Consider the following 23,906-nt stretch of genomic DNA (forward strand, 5'->3'; position numbering starts at 1 on the left):
CTCTGTGGGGGTGTGGTGGGGTGGAATAAAAGGCTCCACAAGGGTGACAAAGGCCATCCCCTCCACTCCAAGATACTTCAGTGTTTGAGAGCAGGGCCCCAGGATCTACCCATGTTTTGTAATCTGCTTTCAGCCCCCGTTCATCCTGGTCTTCCCACAATGTCTCTGGCAGATGCTGGAGGTATTGCTCAGTAGGTGCTCTGGTAGGTGCTCAGTAAATACAGCAACATTGAACAGTGTAGACTTTGTCGAGTGAGCCTTGGGCAAGTCACTTAGTTTAACCTCTCAGGCTCAGCTTCGTCTGTTAAATGGGAGTGTGAAGATCGTAGGAGGTTAAGTAAAAGTGAGAAAATGGATGAGAAGCTTTGACTCTGGGGTCTGGTATAAAGCAGGGGCTAAATTATGTTAACCTCCCACCCCCACATAACATTTACCATTTAAATCATTTTGAGCATACAGTTCTATGGCATTAACTACATTCACGTTGTTGTACAAATAGCCTCAGCATCCACCTCCGGAACTTATTCATTTTCCCTATGGAAAATTGTGTATCAGTTTCTCTAAATTTGGCCAACATTTGTTATTTTTAGGTTTCTTGATTGTAGGCGTTCTAGTGTGTGGAGGGGTCGGCGTTGTGGTGTTAACTTGCATTTCATTACGACTAATGACGATTAACATCTCTTCATGTGCTTGCTGACCATTTGTATGTCTTATCTGGAGAAGGGTCTTTTGAAGCCCCTTTTCCATTTAAAACATTGGGTTGTTTGCCGAGTCCCGCCAAGCGCTCCTCCTGGCGGCTTTGGTGTCGGTGAGTCCAGCCTGGAGCGGTCTCCGCGCCGCAGGGGCCCACGCCCAGGGGCATCGCTAGCTGCCTCTCAGGAGAGGAGATGCCCGCCCCCCGGCGCCCGTGCCTGGAGCGCCGAGATCGTGCTGCGCCTAACGGGGCGGGTGTTGCTCGGCATTGGCTGCGGGTCACCTGAGCGCGGCGGCTTTCTGCGCGCTTTTCCCGGAGGAGAGTGTCCCGGAAGTGGGCGTTCCGGCGCCCGTGCCTGGAGCGCCGAGATCGTGCTGCGCCGCGCGGACGCGGCGCCGCCGGGGCGGGTGTTGCTCGGCATTGGCTGCGGGTCACCTGAGCGCGGCGGCTGTCTGTGCGCCTCTCCCGGAGGAGCGTGTCCCGGAAGTGGGCGTTCCGGCGCCCGTGCCTGGAGCGCCTAGATCATGATGCGCCGCGCGGACGCGGCGCCGCCGGGGCGGGTCTTGCTCGGCATTGGCTGCGGCTCACCTGAGCGCGGCGGCGGTCTGCGCGCCTCTCCCGGAAGAGAGTGTCCCGGAAGTGGGCGTCCCGGCCAGAGCGCACCTGGCGCAGGGCGTCCTTGGGGCTCCTCGCCTTCGGCGCCACGCGAGCCGGCGGGGGTCTAGAGAGCCAGCGCCTGGCGGCTGGGAATGACCCGTCCCGTGGGTCCCAGGCACCCCAGCGGCATCCGAGCGCGGAGCGGAGGGAGTCTAGGGAGCCAGCGCCCGGCGGCTGGGAACGACCCGTCCCGTGGGTCCCTGGCACCCCAGCGGCATCCGAGCGCGGAGCGGAGGGCTGCGGACCGCAGGTCAGGGGACAGGGGTTGGTGGGGGTGGGTGGAGGAAGGAACGACGAAATTACACCAGAGCTGTTTGGTACAGGGGCAGAAACAGAAAACTCAGACGTACCACTGCAGAGGCCATGGGAGTTAAGTTGTAAATGCTGCTGGTTTTCAGTAGCCGGCAGCCATTCTCTTCCTGTAGCTGATGGGATACAAAGCTCTACTGGGTTGTTCTTTGCACGGGATAGTCTTGTTTTGCAGAAATTCAGCTCAGAGCCATCCTTGATGTGTAAGTGTAAGGTCGGATCTTAACAAACGGCATCGCGAAACAGGAAAGCTTCAAGTGAGCTTTATTAGGGGGCGCTCCCGGGCGAGGTTCACTGGTCCGAGAGAAAGGGGCCAGAGAAGTCGCCCCCGGGCGAGGGCTGGGCAAGATTTTATAGGGGAAGAAGGGAAAGGGGTGTGGTGAACCTGGGAGGGCGCAGGGAATTCCTTATCTGGTGGTCTCTTCGGGTGTCGTGGCACTATCTGGTGCCGGTTCCATCAGTCTTGGGACCGCTAGTCCCGTCCCTCGAAAGGCGGGAAGGCTGGGCCGGGTGGAAAGCCCCCAGGTCAGTTCCTGGAACTGGGTGGTCCGGAATGTCTCCAGGTCAGTTTCTGGAACTGGGTGGTCCGGAGAGTTTCGGTCTGATGCAACCTGTGAATCTGATTACGTTCCCCTGCCTCGGGCCAGTTGGCCTTACATCCCGACATCTTTGGTGTAATGGGGCGGCGTTCCGATCTCTGGCTACTTCATGCTGAATGGGGGCGTCGAAAGGGGAGTCGGGCGACCAGAGGTCCGAGGCTTAGGGGAGAGCAGTGGGGGTTTCTGTAGGAAGCAAGGTGTAAGGACCGAGGAACATTTGGTTTGTGGCCACCCGAGAGACTTCCTCCCTGCGCCGGCGAAGGAACCTAAGAAAACGGGGCAAACATGAGCAAGATACAGATGAGAATTAAGGGGCCTCAGATTGGTGTTAGCCAGGTATAGAGGGTGGATCGCCCCCAATCGGGAGTTGGGGAGGCGGACTGTTGGTGGTTGCGTTGGAGTTCTTCTCTTAAGCGATGGAGGGCGTTTACAGCAGCATTCCTCCTGTAGGAAGAGGCAGGTACCTCCTTTGTTGGCCGTCAGGAGATCCAGGGCTCGTCGATTCTGGAGAGCGACTCGGGCTATGGAGGTGATTTGGCACAGGAGAGAGGAGATGGAGGCGGCGGAGCCTTCAATGGCTAGCTGGAGTTTATGTTCTAAGTCGCGGGATGTTGAAACACTATGTGTTAGAGCTCCCCCCCGCCCCCCGAGGCCTGCAGCGACCAGGGAGGAGGCGAGAGAGATGCCTGCGACCAGAGGAAGAAAGATAGCTCTTTTCCATCGGGTAAAGGGCGGCGTGATTAGCGTGGAAAATTCGTCTTGGCTATACAGTGTGAGTTGTGGGACGAGAGTAACGGGGATACATGGGAAGGGGGAGGAAGAATTGATCTCTTTTGTGAGGGAACCATTGCACCACAAAAACATACCTGGTGGTGCTTCAATTGACGTGTTTACCGTGAGGGATGGGTTGCAAATAAACCCAGTATCAGCTAGATTTGGGCGGCTGCCGTAACAGATGGTGAGATTTTTTTGAATCAAGGAATATGGGGACTTTTAACGGGGAAAAAGGTGGGTTTTGGGATGTGTAGGAAGTAGAATTGAAGGGCTGGTCGAGTGGGACAGCAGCCAAGGGTGGACGGCCAAGCGAGGCACATAGAAAGCAGTCAGAGATGTTACCTATTCCTGTGTGGTTGAGTATCTGTAGTGTTTGGTCAGTTCGGCTGCTGCTGCTAGGGCCCGAAGGCATGGTTGCCATTCCCGAATGGTTGGGTCTAGCTGTTTGGGTAGGTAAGCCACGGGGCGGTAGGAAGGCCCTACAGGCTGGGCAAGGAGTCCAGTGGCTATTGAGGCCCGTTCATCCACAAAAAGGTGAAAAGGTCGGTTTGGGTTGGGCAGAGAAAGGGGAGGAGAAGAAGAGCGTTACGGAGGGTGAGAAAGGCCTGTCTTACAGCGGAAGGAGAGGTGAGGGGTCCTTGAGGGGTTTCTTTAGTGGCTAGATATAAGGGTTTAGCGAGGAGAGCAAAGTTAGGGATCCAGTGTCGGAAAAATCCTATAAGGCCCAAAAAGGAGAGAATTTGTTCCGCTGTTTCCGGAGGCTGGAGTTCACGGATAATCCGGGTGCGATCGGCTGTTAGACCTTTTGTGGTGGCAGTAAGGTGGAGCCCCAGGTAGGTTACAGAAGATACAGATAACTGAGCCTTGGCTGGGGAGACCCGATAACCGCGAGAGCCAAGGTAATTGAGGAGATGTGCAGTATGTTGTCTTGAGAGGCTGAGAGATGGGCTGCAAAGGAGGAGGTCATGTACATATTGAAGGAGTGTGCTGGGGGTAAGGGAGCAGGAAGTGAGGTCCTGTGCCAGCGCCTGACCGAAGAGGTGAGGACTCTCGTGGAAGCCCTGGGGAAGAACTGTCCAGGTGAGCTGACTGGAAGTATGAGTATCCGGATCCGTCCAGGTAAAGGTGAAGAGAAAATACGAGTCAGGATGTAGGGGGATAGTGAAAAAGGCATCTTTGAGATCCAGAACCGTAAAGTGGGTTGTGGATGGGGGGATATGGGAGAGCAAGGTGTATGGGTTTGGTACTACTGGGTGGAGAGGGATTATGGCTTCATTGATTAGGAGGAGGTCCTGGACTAGGCGATAATCCCCAGAGGCCTTGCGGACAGGCAGGATGGGGGTGTTTCAGGGAGTCAGTGGGGATAAGGAGTCCCTGGTTTAGGAGTCTGGTGATAACAGGTTGTAGGCCCCTAAGGTGAGTCTCAGAGATGGGAAATTGGGGCCTTGATGGAAATTTGGAGAGGTCCTTTAGGCGGATGAGGACGGGGGAATGGTGTGTTGCTATTATGGGCTTAGAAGCATCCTAGACATGGGGATTGATGGGGTTCCGTGTGATTGGAAGAGGGGGATAGGAGGGGGAGGGTTCTAGAGACAGGCCGAGAAGAGGAAGCAGGAGTTGGGAGGAGGGGACCTTAGGGTCAAGTCTATCCAGCTGGAGGGAGGCCCCTAAGTGGAAAAGGACATCTCGGCCTAGCAAGGGAACTGGGCAGGATGGTATGACTAAGAAGGAATGAGTAAAAGGGAGTCCTTCGATATGACATGGGAGTGGACCGGTCTGGAGTGGGAAGGATGGTTTGCCATCAATACCCATGATCGAGATCTGGGAAGGAGAAACTGGCCCGGAATAAGTAGGCAGGACCGAATAGGTAGCCCCCGTGTCCCCCAGAAATGAGATGGGCTTACCCGCTACCTGTAGCGTTACCCTGGGCTCGGTGAGGGTGATGGGGGTCTTCGAGTCCGGGTGCTGTCAGTCGTCAGTCAATCCCAGCAGTTCGAGTGGTAATGCCATTGGGTCGGCCTGCCCCCCACGTGGAGACGCTGAGGGAGGGCCAGTCGTAAGGCAGTCACTCTTCCTTCCAGTGGCCCGTTAACCCGCAGCTGGGACAGGGCTTAGAAGGAGGTCGGGGATGGGGACATTGGCGAGCCCAGTGGCCTTTTCCGCATTTGAAGCAGGCCCCCAGCGGGGTTGCCTTTTGCAGACCCCATGGATGCTGTGATACATGGGAGATGGCCGGCCTTAGGGCGACTACAAGAGGTTGGGTTTGGAGGGCCACCTTCTGGTGCATCTGAGCCTGTCAGCTGGATCCTGCCAAATCCTCACGGCCAGTGTAGACTTTAAAGGCCATCTTTACCAGATCTCGAATAGGGGTTTGAGGGCCATCTTCTGCCCGTTTTAATTTCTTTCGGATGTCTGGGGCTGATTGGGTGATAAAATGGGTGGCTAGGACCGCTGCCCCTGCCGGGGTGTCGGGATCCAGCTGGGTGTAGAAAGTTAAGGCCGCTGTAAGGCGATAGAGAAAGATAGCTGGATTTTCGTTAGGTTCTTGGATTATCTCGTTAGTTTTTCAAAATTGACTACCTTATGAGCAGCAGCCTGCATGCCAGCCAGGAGGCACTGGATCATGAGGTCGTGTTTATGATGGCCATCTTGGCCTTCCTGATAAGTCCAGCCTGGATTGGTACCAGGTACAGCAGTCACTCCGACAGGCATGGAGTTGTCGGTAAGGTGAACCTGATCTGCATGGCTTCGGGCAGCAGTTTGAATTCTCTTTCCCTCTCATCAGGGGTCAGAGTAGAAGATAGGATCACAGAGATATCATACCAGGTTAGATCGTAAGCTTGAGAGAGGTAGCGAAATTATTTGATGTAGCGGGAAGAGTCCGCCGAAAAGGAGCCTAATCGCGTTTCTATTTGAGAGAGAACTTGGAGGGAAAAGGGAACATGAACTGTAACTAATCCTTCCGCTCCTTCTACCTCCCTCAGAGGGCAGAGATTTGGATCTTGGGAGTCGGGAGAGCGTGTATGTGCACTAATTGGCGAAGCAAGGGGTGAGGGAGGAGAAACCGTTGAGGGAGGCGGGGGAGCGGTTGGATGGGCCGGAGCGGCTGCGGGATGAGGAGGGACCGCTTCAGGGTTGGGTGGAGGCTGGAGAGGAGCTCTGGAGAGGGGAGAGGCGAGAGATTCGGGTGGGTCGCCTAGTGGAGAGGAGTCATCGTCAAAGGAAATTAGGGGCTTGGATGTAGGAGATGTCTGTTTGGCAGGAAAGATCTGGGAAGTGGAACAATTGACGTAGAGGGAGGGGCGGGAGCATAAATACCAGAAGGCCTGAACATAGGGGACCTCGGATCATTTGCCCATCCTGCGGCAGTAATTACCTAGATCACGGAGGATGTTAAAATTGAAAGTCCCTTCAGGAGGCCATTTGGATTGACTGTCTAGAGAATATTGTGGCCTGGCCACAGTGGAATAGAAAATAAGCCGTCGGCAATGGAGAACTTGGGAGAAACCGAGGGCTGTAAAATTGGCTAGGAGACACCCCAGGGGTGTCTTAGAATCTGGTTTCGATTCTGAGGTTCCCATGACCCCCAGTCTGTCCCTGAGTGAATGGAGGAGGAGAGAGGCGTGCCTGGTCTCAGTCTCCAATTCACGGCAGGTCGGAGAGCAGTCAGGTGATTGGGACGTCTCCACAGTTCCATAGACCTCACTTGCTATATGGTCGGTCTTTTGATATATGTATTTAATAGGTATTTGTACACGTATGGTAACCCTAATCTTAATTTTTCCATTCACCCCACCTATCCTTTTAGATAAGCATACTTCTAAGTCTGTGAGTGTCTTTCTCTGTGGAAATATGTTCATTTGTGTTAGTTATTAGTTAACACCTGTAAGTGATATCATAGGATATAGGTTTTTGCTTTCTGACTTACCTCATGTTCTGTGATTATCTCCAAGCTCATCTATGGTGCTTCAAATAGCAGTGTTTCATTGTTTTCCATGGCTAATATTCTGTTGTATAAATAGACCACTTCTTCTTTATCTGTTCATCTGTTGATGGACATTTTGGTTGCTTCACTGTCTTGGCTATTGTGAATAAGGCTGCAGTGCAGATTTTGCAGCCCGGGTCTTCTCGATTCAGGTCTCAGGTGAGAGGCCCAGTGGTGTGACTGCTGGATTGAATGGTACCTCAATTTTTATTTTAATTGCAGCTCCCTTCTGTTCTCATTATTGGCTGTTACCACTTTACATCTCACCAGAAGCTAGAGGGTACAGTCTTCTCTAAAACCCCTTCAATATTTATTGTTTGTAGTATTTTTGCTGATGGCCAGTTGACTGGTGTGAGTTGAAACCTTTTTGTAGATTAGATTTGCACGAGTCTAATAATTACTGAGGTTGGGCTTTTATCCATTTTCCTTTTTTTAAAAGAGAGTGAGCCAAATTAACCTCTTCATATTATTTTCTTGAAAAATTTGCAGTTTTGAATTTCTTTGGCCATTCCCTACCTCCGCACAGTTGTTTAGGGCAGGTGTCCTTTACAGCCCTGAGTCCTTCTGAATGTTAAGTGACCATTAGCGGTGGGTTTAAAGCCGCTCTTGTGGGAAACGGCCACAAGGCGGCAGCATTTCTACATTTCTAACTCTGGGTTTTTGGGCAACAGAGCTTTCCTGGAAATCGTGTTAGTAAGCTGCAAATTAGAGTGGAATGTGCCAGCGAAAAGCCCCAAGAGTTTATATCTCCTAAATTATTGTTTGTTTTTTAAATTTAATTTTTATTAATTATCGGAGCAAATTTGATAAAAATGTAGATTCTCCTAGGTGTACAGTCTCTGGTTCATCCTATCAATGTATCCGTCTATTCCTCTTTGGATCCTTTCCCGTGTATGTTATTATAGAGTGTTGAGTAGACCTCTCTTCGTATTCCATAGGTATTGTGTGATTATATATTTCATGTGTATTAGTACATGTCTGTTAACCCCCATATCCTAATTCATACATTCCTTACACCTTTCCATTTGGTTAAACATAATTTGGTTTTCTGAATCTATGTGTGTTCTCTTGGAAATTATTTCATGGGTATCAATTTTTAGGTAACACCTATAAGTGATGTCATAGGATGTCTGTCTTTCGGTTTCTTTCTTACTTCAAGTTGGGTGATTATCTGTAGATCCTTCTATAGTGGTGCCAACGGCACTGTTCCATGCTTTTTCATGGCTAATATTCCATTGTGTACATGGACGACTTCTTCTTGGTGCATTTTTCTGTTGATAGACATTTTGGTTTCTTCCAGGTCTTGGCTATGGTACATGTTGCTGCAGTGCAGGATTGCCAGCCTGTGTCTTTTTGATTCTGGTCTACTTATGTGATAGGCCCATTAGTGGGCCTACCAGATCACATGGTAGCTCCATTTTTACCCTTAAACGCACCTCCATTCTGTTCTCACTACTGGCTGTTACCAGGTTACATCCCACCAGCAGCTAAAGGGTACAGAGTTCTCTAAAACCCCTTCAGCATTTATTCTTTGTAGACTTTTTTTTTTTGCTGATGATCATCCTGAAGGCTGTGAGGTGAAAGTCTTTGTACACTGGATTTGCATGGCTTTATTAATTCCTGATGTTCAGCCTTTTTCCATTCCTGTTTTTTTAACAAAGAAAGAAAGAAAAAGAAACAGAACACAAATGTGCGTAAAATATGCCTCTTGAAACTGTCGGTTTGAAATATGGACGTCTTTTGAATTTTTGGTCTATATACGACCCCAGGATTTGTTTTCAGGGCAGGTGTCATTTACAGGCCTGCAATGATTTTGAATATCAACTGACCATTAGCGCTGGGATTAAAGCTGCTGTTGTGTGAAACGGCCACAAGGTGGCAGCAGTTCTCCCTTACCAAATCTGGTTACTAGGGCAGCAGAGCCTCAATGGAAGTCGTGTTCTAGATTGTAATTTAGAATGGAATGTGCCAGGAGAAAGCCCCTCAAGTTTGTCTCACTACTTCCTTGTTCGTTTTTTTAATATAATTTTTATTTTTTATCACAGCAAGTTTGATTTCAATATTTAGCTTGTTCTAGGTGTGCAAGATGTCATTCTTGTACACATAAACATGTGTGTATTCTTCCTGGGATCGTTGCCCATGTACGTTATGACAGAATGTTGAATAGTCTTCTCTTGGAATTCTGTAGGTCTTTGGTGATTATATATTTCACCTGTGTTTGTATACGTCTGTTAACCCCAATATCCTAACGTATCCAATCCACACAAATTTCCATTGGTGAAACGTAAGTTTGTTTAATGAATTTGTGATTGCCCTTCTCTGTGGAGATATCTTCACTGGTATCAATTTATAGGTAACACCTATAAGTGATATCATACGATATGTGTATTTCCCTTTCTGATTTACTACATGTTGTGTGATTACCTCTAGACTCATCTACGGTGCTGCAAATGGCATTGTGTCCTTTTTTTCCTTGGCTAATATTCCGTCTGTACATGTACCAGTTAGTCTTTTTCCACTCATCTGTTGATGGACTTTTTGGTTGCTTCCATGCCTTGGCTATTGTAATGCTGCGGCAATGCACATATGCCTGCCTGTGTCTTTCCAATTATGTCTTCTTAGGTTATAGGCCCAGGGGTGGGCCTGCTGAATCATATGGTAGCAAAATGTTTACCTTGTAAAGGCACCTCCATTCTGTTCTCATTAGTGGCTCTCACCAGGTTACGTCCCACTTAAAGTTGAGGGTATGCACTTCTCCACAACACCTTCAGCATTTATTGTTTGTAGATTTTTGCTGATGTTTATTCTGACTAGTGTGTTCTGATACCTGTTTGTGGTTGGATTTGCATGTGTCTCATAATCCCTTGAAATTGAGCTTTCTGGCATGTCCTTTTATTCTTCAAACTGTGAGTACAGCTTACCTCTTCAAATTGTTTTCGTGAAGTATGTGTGATATTTAGAAATATTTTGGCCATTACCTCCCTCAAGACATTTTGAGGGCAGGTTTCATTTACAGCCCTCCAGTACCGGTGCATATGAAGTGACCCTTAGCACAGGTTTTAAAGATGCTGTTGCAGGTCAAGGCCAGAGGGCAGCAGCATTTCTGCTTTTGCCAATCTGGTAACTAGGGAAAAAGATCTTCCTGGCAGTGGTGTTCCTCGGTTATAAATTAGAGTGGAATGTGCCCGGATAAACCCCCAAAAGCTGATGTCTCCTTACCTATGTTTGTTTTCTAAATTGAATTTATATTTTTTTTATTGGAGTCATATTCCATTGTGTACATGGACCACTTCTTCTTTCTGCATTCCTCTGTTGATGGACATTTTCGTAGCTTGCAAGTGTTGGCTATGGTAAATATTGTTGGAGTGCAAGATTGCCAGCCTGTGTCTTTTTTTTTTTTTTTTTTTTTTGCGGTACGTGGGCATCTCTCTGCCGTGGCCCCTCCCATTGCAGAGCACAGGCTCCGGACACACAAGCCCAGCAGCCATAGCTCACAGGACCAGCCACTCCGCGGCATGTGGGATTTTCCTGAAATGGGGCATGAACCCGTGTCCCCTGCATCGCCGGTGGACTGTCAACCACTGTGCCTCCAGTGAAGCCCAGCCTGTGTCTTTTTGATTCTCATCCTCTCAGGTGATAGGCCCAGCAGTGGGTTTGCTTGATTGAATAGTAGCTCAGTATTTACCTTTTCAAGGCACCTCCTTTGTGTTTTCCTTACTGGCTCTTACCATGTCCCACGTTGAACCAAGGGTAGGCATTTCTCGACAACCCCTTCAGCATTTATTGTTTGCAGAATTTTTGCTGATGGCCATTCTGACTGGTGTGAGCTGATAGGATTTTTGTAATTTGGATTTACATGTCTTTAATTATTCCTAATGTTCAGCATTTGTCCACACCTTTTTTTTAACATCTTTATTGCAGTATAATTGCTTTACAATGGTGTGTTAGTTTCTGCTTTATAACAAAGTGAATCAGCTGTACATATACATATATCCCCATATCTCCTCCCTCTTGCATCTCCCTCCCTCCCACCCTCCCTATCCCAACACTCTAGGTGGTCACAAAGCACCGAGCTGATCTCCCTGTGCTACGTGGATGCTTCCCACTAGCTATCTGTTTTACATATGGTTAAGGACACGGGTAGGGGGAAGGGTAAGCTGGGACAAAGTGAGAGAGTGGCATGGACTTATATATACTACCATATGTCCACACCTTTTAAAATTTCTGTTAAAAAGTGGAAAAAAAAAACGGAGAGTACAATTAACCACCTGAAATTGTCTTCTTGTAAGGTTGCCGTCAAAATTGAATTTTTTGGTCTATTTTCGACCCCAGGATTGTTTTTTAGGGCGGTGTCATTCACAGGCCTGTAATGAGTGTGAATATTTAGTGACCATTAGCACTGGGTTTAAAGCTGCTATTGTGGGAAACGGCCACAAGGCGGCAGCATTTTTCCATTCCCAAATCTGGTTACTAGGGCAGCAGAGCCTTTCTGGAAGTCCTGTGCCTAGGTTGTAAATTAAAATGGAATGTGCCAGGAGAAACCCCCATAAGTTTATCTTACATTAATTCTTGTTCGTTGTTTTAGTTTTTTAATCAGGGTAATGATTAGAATATTGTTTGTCCTAGGTGTACACAATCTGGTTCATTTGTGCATTATATATATATATATATATTCCTGTACAGAGCCAATTCCCATGTAAATTATTGCAGAGTGTTCCATAGACCTCCCTTGCTATATGGTCGGTCTTTTTAATATATGTATTTAATAGGTATTTGTACACATATGGTAACCCTAATCTTAATTTTTCCATTCACCCCACCATTCCTTTTAGATAAGCATAGTTTATTTTCTAAGTCTGTGAGTGTCTTTCTCTGTGGAAATATGTTCATTTGTGTCAGTTGTTAGATAACGCCTATAAGTGATATCATAGGATATGTCTTTTGCTTTCCGACTTACCTCATGTTCTGTGATTATCTACAGGATCAACTATGGTGCCTCAAAGAGCAGTGTTTCATTGTTTTCCATGGCGAATATTCCATTTTGTACATGGACCACTCCTTCTTTTTCCACTCATCTGGTGACGGACATTTTGGTTACCTCCATGTCTTGGTTATTGTGAAAATTCCTGTAGTGCAGCTGTTGAAGCCTGTGCCTTCTCGACTCTGGACTTCTCAGGTGAGAGGCTCAGCAGTGGGCCTGCTGAATGGAATGGTGGCTCAATTTTTACGTTTAAACGCAGCTCCTTTCTGTTCTCATTATTTGCTGTTACCACTTTACATCTCATCAGAAGCTAGAGGGTACAGAGTTCTCTAAAACCCCTTCAGCATTTATTGCTTGTAGACTTTTTGCTGATGGTAGTTGACATGTGTGAGTTGAAAATTTTTGGAGGTTAGACTTGCATGAGTCTAATAATTCCTGATGTTGAGCTTTTATTCATTTTCCTCTTTTTTGAAAATGAGTAAAACTTACCCCTCCATACTATCTCCTTGAAAATATGCCAGTTTTGAATTTTTTTGGCCACTCCCTACCTCCGCACAATTGTTTAGGGCAGGTGTCCTTTACAGCCCTGAGTCCTTGTGAATGTTAAGTGACCATTAGCTGTGGGTTTAAAGTTGCTCTTGTGGGAAACAGCCACAAGGCAGCAGCATTTCTACATTTCCAACTCTGGGTTTTTGGGCAACAGAGCTTTCCTGGAAATCATGTTAGTAAGCTGCAAATTAGAGTGGAATGTGCCAGCGAAAAGCCCCAAGAGTTTATATCTCCTAAATTATTGTTTTTTAAATTTAATTTTTATTAATTATCGGAGCAAATTTGATAAAAATGTAGATTCTCCTAGGTGTACAGTCTCCGGTTCATCCTATCAATGTATCCGTCTATTCCTCTTTGGATCCTTTCCCCTGTATGTTATTATAAGACTGTTGAGTAGACCTCTCTTCGTATTCCATAGGTATTGTGTGATTATATATTTCATATGTATTAGTACATGTCTGTTAACCCCCATATCCTAATTCATACATTCCTTACACCTTTCCATTTGGTTAAACATAATTTGGTTTTCTGAATCTATGTGTGTCCTTCTCTTGGAAATTATTTCATGGGTATCAATTTTTAGGTAACACCTATAAGTGATGTCATAGGATGTCTGTCTTTCGGTTTCTTTCTTACTTCATGTTGAGTGATTATCTGTAGATCCTTCTATAGTGGTGCCAACGGCACTGTTCCATGCTTGTTCATGGCTAATATTCCATTGTGTACATGGACGACTTCTTCTTGGTGCATTTTTCTGTTGATGGATATTTTGGTTTCTTCCAGGTCTTGGGATGGTACATGTTGCTGCAGTGCAGGATTGCCAGCCTGTGTCTTTTTGATTCTGGTCTAATCAGGTGATAACCCCATGAGTGGGCCTACAGGATCACATGGTAGCTCCATTTTTACCCCTAAACGCACCTCCAATCTGTTCTCACTACTGGCTGTTACCAGGTTTCATCCCACCAGCAGCTAAAGGGTACACAGTTCTCTAAAACCCCTTCAGCATTTATTCTTTTAGACTTTTTTTGCTGATAATCATTCTGACGGCTGTGAGGTGAACGTTTTCGTACACTGGACTTGCATGGCTTTATTAATTCCTGATGTTCAGCCTTTTTCCGTTCCCATTTTTTTAACAAAAAAAGACAGGAAAAGAAACAGAAGCCAAATGTGCATAAATTATGCCTCTTGAAACTGTCGGTTTGAAGTATGGACGTCTTTTGAATTTTTTGGTCGATATATGACCCCAGGATTTGTTTTCAGGGCAGGTGTCATTTACAGGCCTGTAATGATTTTGAATATCCACTGACCATTAGCGCTGGGATTAAAGCTGCTGTTGTGTGAAACGGCCACAAGGTGGCAGTTCTCGCTTACCAAATCTGGTTACTAGGGCAACAGAGCCTCAATGGAAGTCGTGTTCTAGATTGGAATTTAGAATGGAATGTGCCAGGAGAAAGCCCCTCAAGTTTGTCTCACTACTTCTTGTTCGTGTTTTTAATTTAATTTTTTATTTTTTATTACAGCAAGTTTGATTACAACGTTTGGCTTGTTGTAGATATGCAAGATGTGTTTCTTTTACACATATACATGTCTGTTCTTTCTGGGATCCTTTTCCCATGTACGTTATGACAGAATGTTGAGTAGTCTTCTCTTGGTATTCCGTAGGTCTTTGGTGATTATATATGTCACCTGTGTTTGTATACGTCTGTTAACCCCAATATCGTAATGTATCCAATCCTCACACCTTTCCATTGGTGAACCATAAATTTGTTTAATGAATCTCTGATAGCCCTTCTCTGTGGGAATATCTTCACTGGTATCAATTTTTAGGTAACACCTATAAGTGGTATCATAGGATATGTGTCTTTCTCTTTCTGACTTACTCCAGGTTGTGTGATTACATCTAGAATTATCTACGGTGCTGCACAGGGCAATGTGTCCTTTTTTGTTCCTTGGCTAATATTTTGTCTGTACTTGTACCAGTTCTTCTTTGTCCACTCATCTGTTGCTGGACTTTTTGGTTACTTCCATATCTTGGCTATTGTAATACTGTGCAGTGCACATTTGCCTTCCTGTGCCTTTCCAATTCTGTCTTCTTTGGTTATAGGTCCAGGAATGGGCCTGCTGAATGATATTGTAGCTCAATGTGTACCTTTTAAAGGCATCTCCATTCTGTTCTCATTAGTGGATCTTTCAAGGGTACGTCCAACTGAAAGTTGAGGTTATGCATTTCTCCACAAACACTTCAGCATTTATTGTTTATAGGTTTCTTGCTGATGGTTATTCTGAGGTGTACCAGCTGAAACCTCTTTGTAGCTGAATTTGCGTGTGTCTCATAATCCGTTGAAATTAAGCTTTAAGGCATGTCCATTTTATTTTTCAAACTGTGATTACAGCTTAGCTCTTCAAAGTGTTTTCTTAAAGTATGAGTCACATTTTGAAATTTTTTGGCCATTACCTCCCTCAAGGCATTTTGTGGGCAGGTCTCATTTACAGCCATGCAGTACTTGTTCACATGAAGTGACCATTAGCACAGGTTTTAAGCTGCTTTTGCAGGTAACGGCCAGAGTGTGGCAGCCTTTCTACGTTCCCCATGCTGGTACTAGGGAAACAGACCTTCCTGCCAGTGGTGTTCCTCAGTTATAAATTAGAGAGAAATGTGCCCGGATAAACCCCCAATTGCTTCTGTCTCCTTACTTATATTTCATTTTAAATTTAAATTATACTTTTTATTGGAGTAATATTCCATTGTGTACATGGACCACTGCTTCTTGGTGCACTCCTCTGTTGATGGACATTTTCGTTGCTTCCAAGTGTTGGCTATGGTAAGTATTGCTGGAGTGCAGAATTGCCAGTCTGTGAGGTTTTGATTCTCATTTTCTCAGGTGACAGGTCCAGCAGTGGGTATGATTGATTGCCTGGTAGCGCAATGTTTCCCTTTTCAAAGCACCTCCATTGTGTTTTCATTAGTGGCTCTTACCACGTCCCCCTTAGAACGGAGGGTACGCACTTCTCCACAATCGCTTCAGCATTTATTGCTTGCAGCATTTTGTTAATGGCCATTCTAACTGCTGTGAGCTGATAGGTTTTTGTAATTTGGGTTTGCATGTCTTTATAAATTCCTAAAACTCATCATTTTTCCAAGCTTTTTTTGTTTGTGTTTTTAAAAAAAGGAGAAAAAAGTATGCATACAATAAACCTTTTCAAATTGTCCTCTTGGAAGGTTGCCCTCTTTTCAATTTCTTATTCAATTTTCGACCCCAGGATTATTTTGGTGGACAGGTGTCATTACAGAACTGCAAGATTGGTGAATAGTTAGTGACCATTAGCAGTGGGTTTAAAGCTGTTGTGTGAAACGGCCACTAGGAGGCAGCATTTCTCCATTCCCCAATCTGGGTAGTAGGGCAGCAGAGCCTTTCTGGAAGTCGTGTTCCTAAGTTGTAAATTAGAATGGAATGTGCCAGGAGAAACCCCCATACGTTTATGTCTCATTACTTCTTGTTGGTTGTCTTAATTTTTGTAATCGGGGTAATGATTAGAATATTGTTTGCCCTAGCTGTACACAATCTGGTTCATTTGTACATTTTATATGTCTATTCATATACAGATCCTCTTCCCATGCAAAATATTACACAGTGTTCCGTAGACCTCCCTTGCTATATGGTCGGTCTTTTTGACACATGTATATAATATGTATTGGTATACATCACACTGATCTTCATTTATCCATTCCACCCACCTTTCCTTTTAGATAAGTATATTTTTTCCCTACATTTGTTATTGTCTTTCTCTGTGGAAGTATGTAAATTTGGGTCAGCTATTAGATAACGCCTATAAGTAATATCATAGGATACAGGTCTTTTGCTTTGCAAATTACCTCATGTTCCATGATTATCTCTAAGCTCATTTGTGGTGCCTCAAAGAGCAGCGTTTCATTGTTTTAAATGGGGAACGTTCCACTGTGTACATGGACCACTACTTCATTATCCATTCACCTGTTGATGGACATTTTGGTTGCTTCACCATCTTGGCTATTGTGAATAAGGCCGCAGTGCAGCTGTTGCAGCCTCCGTCTTCCCGATTCGGCACTTCTCAGGTGAGAGGCCTGCTGGTGGGTCTGCTGCATCGAATGGTAGTTCAATTTTTGTTTTTCTAATGCAGCTCCTTTCTGTTCTCATGATTCACTCTTACCACTTTACATCTCACCAGCAGCTAGAGGGTACACAGTCCTCTAAATATCCTTCAGTATTTATTGTTTGTAGAATTTTTGCTGATCGTCAGTTGACAGGTGTGAGTTGTAAACTTTCTGTAAATTAGAGTTGCATGAATCTAATAATTCCTACGGTTAAGTTTTTATTCATTTTCCATTTTTTTAAAGAGAGTGAGTCAAACGTACCTCTTCATACTCTCTTCTTGAAACATTTGCCTGTTCTGAAATTTTTTGTCCATTCCCTTCCGCAGCACAATTTTTTTAGGGCAGGTGTCCTTTACAGCGCTGAGTCCTTGTGAATGTTAAGTGACCATTAGCTGTGGGCTTAAAGCTGCACTTGTGGGAAACGTCCACAAGCCAGCAGCATTTGTACATTTCCCACTCCATTTTTGGGCAGTACAGCCTTCCAGGAAATCGTGTTAGTAGGCTGCAAATTAGAGTAGAATGTGCCAGGGAAAACCCCCAAGAGCTTATATCTCCTTTCTTCTTGATTGTTTTTAAATTTAGTTTTTATTAATTATCAGAGCAAATTCGATAAAAAAAATATTTTGTTTCTCCTAGGTTTACAGAATCTGTTTCATTATATCAATGTATCTGTCTACTCATCTTTGGAGCCCTTCCCGTGTAGGTTATTACAGAGTGTCGAGTAGACCTTTCTTGGTATTCCATAGGTATTTTGTGATTAAATATTTCATATGTATTAGTACATGTCTCTTAACCCCCATATCCTAATTCATCCATTCCTTACAACTTTCCATCAGGTTAAATGTACTTTTATTTTCTTAATCCATGCTTTTCCTTCTCTTGGAAATAAGTTTGTGGGTATCAATTTTTAGCTAACACCTATAAGTGATGTCATAGGATGTCTGTCTTTCAATTTTTTTCATACTTCAAGTTGGGTGATGATCTTTAGGTCCTTCTATGGTGGTGCAAACGGCACACTTTTATTCTATTCCATGGCTAATATTCCATTGTGTACATGGGCCACTTCTTCCATGTACATTTTTCTGTTGATGGACCTTTTGGGTTCTTCCAAGTCTTGGCGATGGTAAACATTCCTGCAGTGCAGGATTGCCAGCCGGTATCATTTTCATTCTGGTCTGCTCAGGTGATAGGCGCATGAAAGGACCTACCAGATCACAAGGCAGCTCAATTTTTACCTTTAAATGCACCGCCACTCTCTTCTCCCTACTGTCTCTTACCAGTTTATCTACCCGCAGCGGCTAGAGGGTACATAGTTCTCTAAAACCTTTTCAGCATTTAAACCTTTGTACACTATTCTCCTGGTGATCATTCTGATGGCTGTGTGGTAAAGGTTTCTGTAGATTGGATTTGCAATCTATTAATTGCTGACGTTGAGCATTCCCATTCCCTTTTTCTTAAAGAAAAAAAAAGCAAGAAAAGACAAAATGTGCGTAAAATATACCTCTTGACTGTGTTTTTGAAACGTTGACGTCTTTTGAATTTTCTGATTGATTTACGACCCCAGGATTTTTTTCTTTGATGGTAGGTGTCTATTACAGGCCTGCAATTATTTTGAATATTAAATGACCACTAGCGCTGGGTTCAAAGCTGCTGTTGTGTGAAACGGCCAGAAGACAGAACATTTCTCCTTACCAAACCTGGTTACTAGGGCAAGACAGCCAAAATGGAAGTTGTGCTGTAGGTTGTAAATTGGAACGGAAAGTGCCAGGAAAATCCCCTTAAGATTATGTCTCATTCTGTCCTGTTCGTTTTTTAATTTAATTACTATTTTTGATGACAGCCAATTTGATTACAATGTTTTCTTTGTTCTAGGTGTGCAAGATGGGGATGTTTTACACATATACATATATCTAGTGTTCTTCAGATCCTTTTCCCATGTAGGTTATGACACAATGTTGAGTAGTCTTCTCTTGGTATGCCGTAGGTCTTTGGTGATTATATATTTCACATGCGTTTGTATATCTCTGTAAACCCCAATAATGTAATGTATCCAATCCTCACACCTTTCCTTATGGTGGACCCTACGTTGGTTTAATGAATCTGTAATTGCCTTTCTCTGTGGAAATATCTTCATTGGTATCAACTTTTAGCTCACACCTATAAGTGATATGATAGGATATGTGTCTTTCACTTTCTCACTTACAACAACTCGGGTGATTACTTCTAGACTCATCGATGGTGCTGCAAATGGCATTGTTTCATTTTTTCCCCAGCTAATATTCCATCTCTACGTGTAGAAGTTCTTCTTTGTCCACCCATCTGTTGCCGGACTTTTTGGTTACTTCCATATCTTGGCTATTGTAATATGTGCAGTGCACATTTGCCTTCCTGTGCCTTTCCAATTCTGTCTTCTTTGGTTATAGGTCCAGGAATGGGCCTGCTGGTTTATATTGTAGCTCAGTGTTTACCTTTTAAAGGCATCATCTCCATTCTGTTCTCATTAGTGGCTCTTTCCAGGGTACATCCCACTGAAAGTTGAGGGTATGCATTTCTCCACAACACCTTCAGCATTTATTTATTTATTTATTTTTGTTTGTTTTGCGGTACGCGGGCCTCTCACTGTTGTGGCCTCTCCCATTGCGGAGCACAGGCACCCACGGCATGTGGGATCTTCCCAAAACGGAGTATGAACCCGCGTCCCCTGCATCGCAGGTGGACTCTCAACCACTGCGCCACCAGGGAAGCCCCAGCATTTATTGATTATGGGTTTCGTGCTGAAGATTATTCTGAGGGGTGTGAACTGATACCTCTTTGTGGTTGAATTTCCATGTGTCTCATAATCCCTTGACATTAAGCTTTAAGGCATGTCCTTCTTATTTTTCACACTGTGATTACAGCTTAGCTCTTCAAAGTGTTTTCTTAAAGTATGAGTCACATTTTGAAATTTTTTGGCCATTACCTCCCTCAAGACATTTTGAGGGCAGGTTTCATTTACAGCCATGCAGTACTTGTTCACATGAAGTGACCATTAGCACAGGTTTTAAGCTGCTTTTGCAGGTAACGGCCAGAGGGTGGCAGCCTTTCTATGTTCCCCACGCTGGTACTAGGGAAACAGACCTTCCTGCCAGTGGTGTTCCTCGATTATAAATTAGAGAGGAATGTGCCCGGGTAAACCCCCAAATGCTTACGTCTCCTTACTTATGTTTGTTTTTAAATTTAAATTATACTTTTTATTGGAGTAATATTCCATTGTGTACATGGACCACTGCTTCTTGGTGCACTCCTCTGTTGATGGACATTTTCGTTGCTTCCAAGTGTTGGCTATGGTAAGTATTGCTGGAGTGCAGAAATGCCAGTCTGTGAGGTTTTGATTCTCATTTTCTCAGGTGACAGGTCCAGCAGTGGGTATGATTGATTGCCTGGTAGCGCAATGTTTCCCTTTTCAAAGCACCTCCATTGTGTTTTCATTAGTGGCTCTTACCACGTCCCCCTTAGAACGGAGGGTACGCACTTCTCCACAATCGCTTCAGCATTTATTGCTTGCAGCATTTTGTTAATGGCCATTCTAACTGCTGTGAGCTGATAGGTTTTTGTAATTTGGGTTTCCATGTCTTTATAAAATTCCTAAAACTCATCATTTTTCCAAGCTTTTTTTGTTTGTGTTTTTAAAAAAAGGAGAAAAAAGTATGCATACAATAAACCTTTTCAAATTGTCCTCTTGGAAGGTTGCCCTCTTTTCAATTTCTTATTCAATTTTCGACCCCAGGATTATTTTGGTGGACAGGTGTCATTACAGAACTGCAAGATTGGTGAATAGTTAGTTAGTGACCATTAGCAGTGGGTTTAAAGCTGCTGTTGTGTGAAACGGTCACAAGGAGGCAGCATTTCTCCATTCCCCAATCCGGGTAGTAGGGCAGCAGAGCCTTTCTGGAAGTCGTGTTCCTAGGTTGTAAATTAGAATGGAATGTGCCAGGAGAAACCCCCATACGTTTATGTCTCATTACTTCTTGTTGGTTGTCTTAATTTTTGTAATAGGGGTAATTATTAGAATATTGTTTGCCCTAGCTGTACACAATCTGGCTCATTTCTACATTATATATATCTATTCATATACAGATCCTCTTCCCATGCAAAATATTACACAGTGTTCCGTAGACCTCCCTTGCTATATGGTCGGTCTTTGTGACACATGTATATAATATGTATTGGTATATGTAACACTGATCTTCATTTATCCATTCCACCCACCTTTCCTTTTAGATAAGTATAGTTTTTTCCTACATCTGTGAGTGTCTTTCTCTGTGGAAATATTTTCCTGTGTGTCAGTTATTAGATAACGCCTATAAGTAATATCATAGGATATAGGTCTTTTGATTTCCAACTTACCTCATGTTCCATGATTATCTCTATGCTCATCTGTGGTGCCTCAAAGAGCAGTGTTTCATTGTTCTCCATGGTGAATATTCCACTGTGTACATGGACCTCTTCTTCTTTATCCATTCACCTGTTGATGGACATTTTGGTTGCTTCACCATCTTGGCTATTGTGAATAAGGCCGCAGTGCAACTGATACAGCCTGTGTGTTCCCGATTCTGGACTTCTCAGGTGAGAGGCCTACCGTGGGCCTGCTGCGTCGAATGGAAAACGTAGGGAGTAACCAGGCAAGGTCAGTTACCATGGCAGCCCTGGGAAAAACATTACCAAGTGACACTAACACTCCCAGGAGCCTACATTTGTTTCCACAATAAGTAAACCTTTCTCATTTCTAAAGTACTATACTGTGAAATATGCATCTCAGTCACAACTAGAGGTTACTCAGTGTCTGCTGTGACTGACAGGAAAACAGAAGGGCCTTACACAGTACCTAAAGTAATGACGAAGAAACTAGGGGCCACGGGCAGAGACAGACAGGCTCAGACAGGATCCTATCCCTATGACATTCTGAGGAGATCATGTTGTAAGGGCTCGAGCACGAGAAAGCAGCCACTAACCAGCTACCCTATCTCAAATATGTGGAGAAAGTCAATGCAAATACATACCTATGTATTATTCTTTTCTGATCATTCTTTCAGTGTATCCCTTCTGGCTTTGTGCAAAGCGATTCTTTGTTTTGTACCTGAAAAATGAGTGGCACATGTAAATGGATGAAACATGTCAGAGCAGACATCCAATGAGCACTTCAGGTAACGAACGAGGAGCTCCGAGTTCTGGGAAAGAATCGTGAAAGTAGTGTAGAATCACAATATCTTAGAGCATCCTTTATATGAACTATACAGCCTATACATGAACTTTGCAGTGACAGAAAACCCAGCACTCTCTAGACAGATCTAGGCATTTCTAGTTGCTACAGCAGTCTATATCAAATTCAGAATCGGACTCCCTGTCACGCATCAGTCCCAGTCTGCCTTCTGCAATGGTACACCCCATGGCACACCTCATCTCTTTTCCATCTGGCACATTTCCCAAACACATGAGGACAATTTTGTTCTTCCTAAAGCTCTCTTCTCCTACGTCACCCTCCTAAATCACTCCTTCCTTCCTGTGTTTATGACTTTGAGGAGCCCCCAAGGTTTTCTCATCCCAAGGCCATGACAAGCAATGGCATCAGTGTGCCTGCTACAGATTCTAGGAAAGGGGCAGGGCCACACAAGGGTCTGGCAAATGTGACTGACAACCTGAAGGGAGAGTACATGTGAGACCCTCAGCCTCTCTCCAAGGTTTCTCCATAGCACACTATTGACATTTTGGAGCAGATAATTCTTTTGGGGGGTGGGGAGGGCTGTCCTATGCCTTGTACGATATGTAGTAGCATCCTGACCTCTACCCACTAGATGCCTGCAGCACCACCAACCCCACACCCCGGATGTGACAATGAAAACTGTCTCCAGCCATTGTCAAACGTCCTGGAGGGGCTTCCCTGGTGGCGCAGTGGTTGGGAGTCTGCCTGCCGATGCAGGGGACACGGGTTCGTGCCCCGGTCCGGGAGGATCCCACGTGCCGCGGAGCGGCTGGGCCCGTGAGCCATGGCCGCTGGGCCTGCGCGTCCGGAGCCTGTGCTCCGCAACGGGAGAGGCCACAACAGTGAGAGGCCCAATTAGCTAAAAAAAAAAAAAAAAAAAAAAAAACGTCCTGGAGGACGGGTGATGGCAAAATCACCCTCACTCAGGAGCCACTGCTCTATCCAATGACTCTGTTCACCCATGAGGACTCACCCTCACTCAGGAGCCACTGCTCTATCCAATGACTCTGTTCACCCATGAGGACTCAAAACCCTCTCCTCTGCTGGCTTAGCATTCAACTCTCCAGAACGTCTATCGCGTATCAAAATGCTATTTGAAACTTGATAGTATTTATCTCTATAATGGTATCTGATGAAAGTAAAACTCTTTCGCCAGATGTTAATACCCTCCCAGGTGATTAATGCACGTTTACCTTATCTCCTACCCAAGACACTGGAAATTACAGAAATGATCGGACACCCATTTTCGGTATCCGTTCAGGAAGTACCTGTTGTCTAAGGCTTTTTGGCGACCTGAACAACTGAGTTAAAGTAAAATATTCTGCCTGACCGTGGCTTTGTGAGACAAGACACAAACCTGTAGCAGGACCCTCCTCTCTGCTGTTTACGGAATTGAGGTATCTGACTGGAAAGCCGTTGGAGGTGAACTACCCAAGAAAGCAGTGGGTTCAGGATGAGAATTTGGAAAGGGTGACAAGGGAGAGGAGAATGAACCTCAGCTGAAAAGAAAGGGGAAAAGTACCAAGAGATGAGTTCTCTTGACTGAAGAGAAGATACGCTGAAAGCCATCAGCTTGCCCTCGGGGCCCTCAGCTCTCTGGGGAGCTCTAAGGGAAGGGTGAGCCTGGACCTACGACTCCGGACTCCTGGTCTCGGCCCCCAGGCCTGACCCATTCACTCAGACTCTCAATAAATACTTGTATTCAAAGACCTTACACGGGGACCACATCTGGGAAAACATCGCCGCACCCTCATCATAAGTCACAGGGGGAGACCCGAACTGGCCAAGCCATGATAGGAGCTGTGAGGGCGACAAAAGAGCACGGCAGGGATCGGACATCGGATCGCCAGAAGCCCTCCGCCCTCCTGGTTCGTAATGCCAGGGCCTCATCGCCGCGTATCGCCGGACCCCGGTCCTGCCTCCGCCGCGCACCCTTCCCCAAGGTTGGCGGGGGTCTGGAGTCACCATCCCCGTGTTCGGACCTACA

General features: G+C 45.3%; 2 long non-coding RNA genes across 4 annotated transcripts; one reads left to right on the forward strand and one right to left on the reverse strand.

The window, feature by feature from the left end:
* Window positions 1–1,262: 1,262 nt before the first annotated feature.
* On the forward strand, window positions 1,263–15,702 carry LOC309797408. Its single transcript, XR_014292639.1, has 3 exons — window positions 1,263–1,601; window positions 12,000–12,194; window positions 13,332–15,702. It is a non-coding gene; the product is annotated as an uncharacterized lncRNA (long non-coding RNA).
* LOC309797407 lies at window positions 7,862–23,903 on the reverse strand. 3 transcript variants are annotated; one of them, XR_014292636.1, is made up of 4 exons: window positions 23,277–23,903; window positions 21,720–21,796; window positions 11,976–12,218; window positions 7,862–8,662 (listed from the first exon to the last, which is right to left on the reverse strand). It is a non-coding gene; the product is annotated as an uncharacterized lncRNA (long non-coding RNA). The 3 variants fall into 3 exon arrangements; XR_014292637.1 differs by lacking the exon at window positions 11,976–12,218 and adding an exon at window positions 21,067–21,184; XR_014292638.1 differs by lacking the exon at window positions 11,976–12,218 and adding an exon at window positions 21,067–21,308.
* Window positions 23,904–23,906: the final 3 nt, after the last annotated feature.

Source organism: Mesoplodon mirus (assembly GCF_964341445.2).
Source record: "Mesoplodon mirus genome assembly, contig: HAP1_SCAFFOLD_489, whole genome shotgun sequence".
NCBI lineage: Eukaryota > Metazoa > Chordata > Mammalia > Artiodactyla > Ziphiidae > Mesoplodon > Mesoplodon mirus.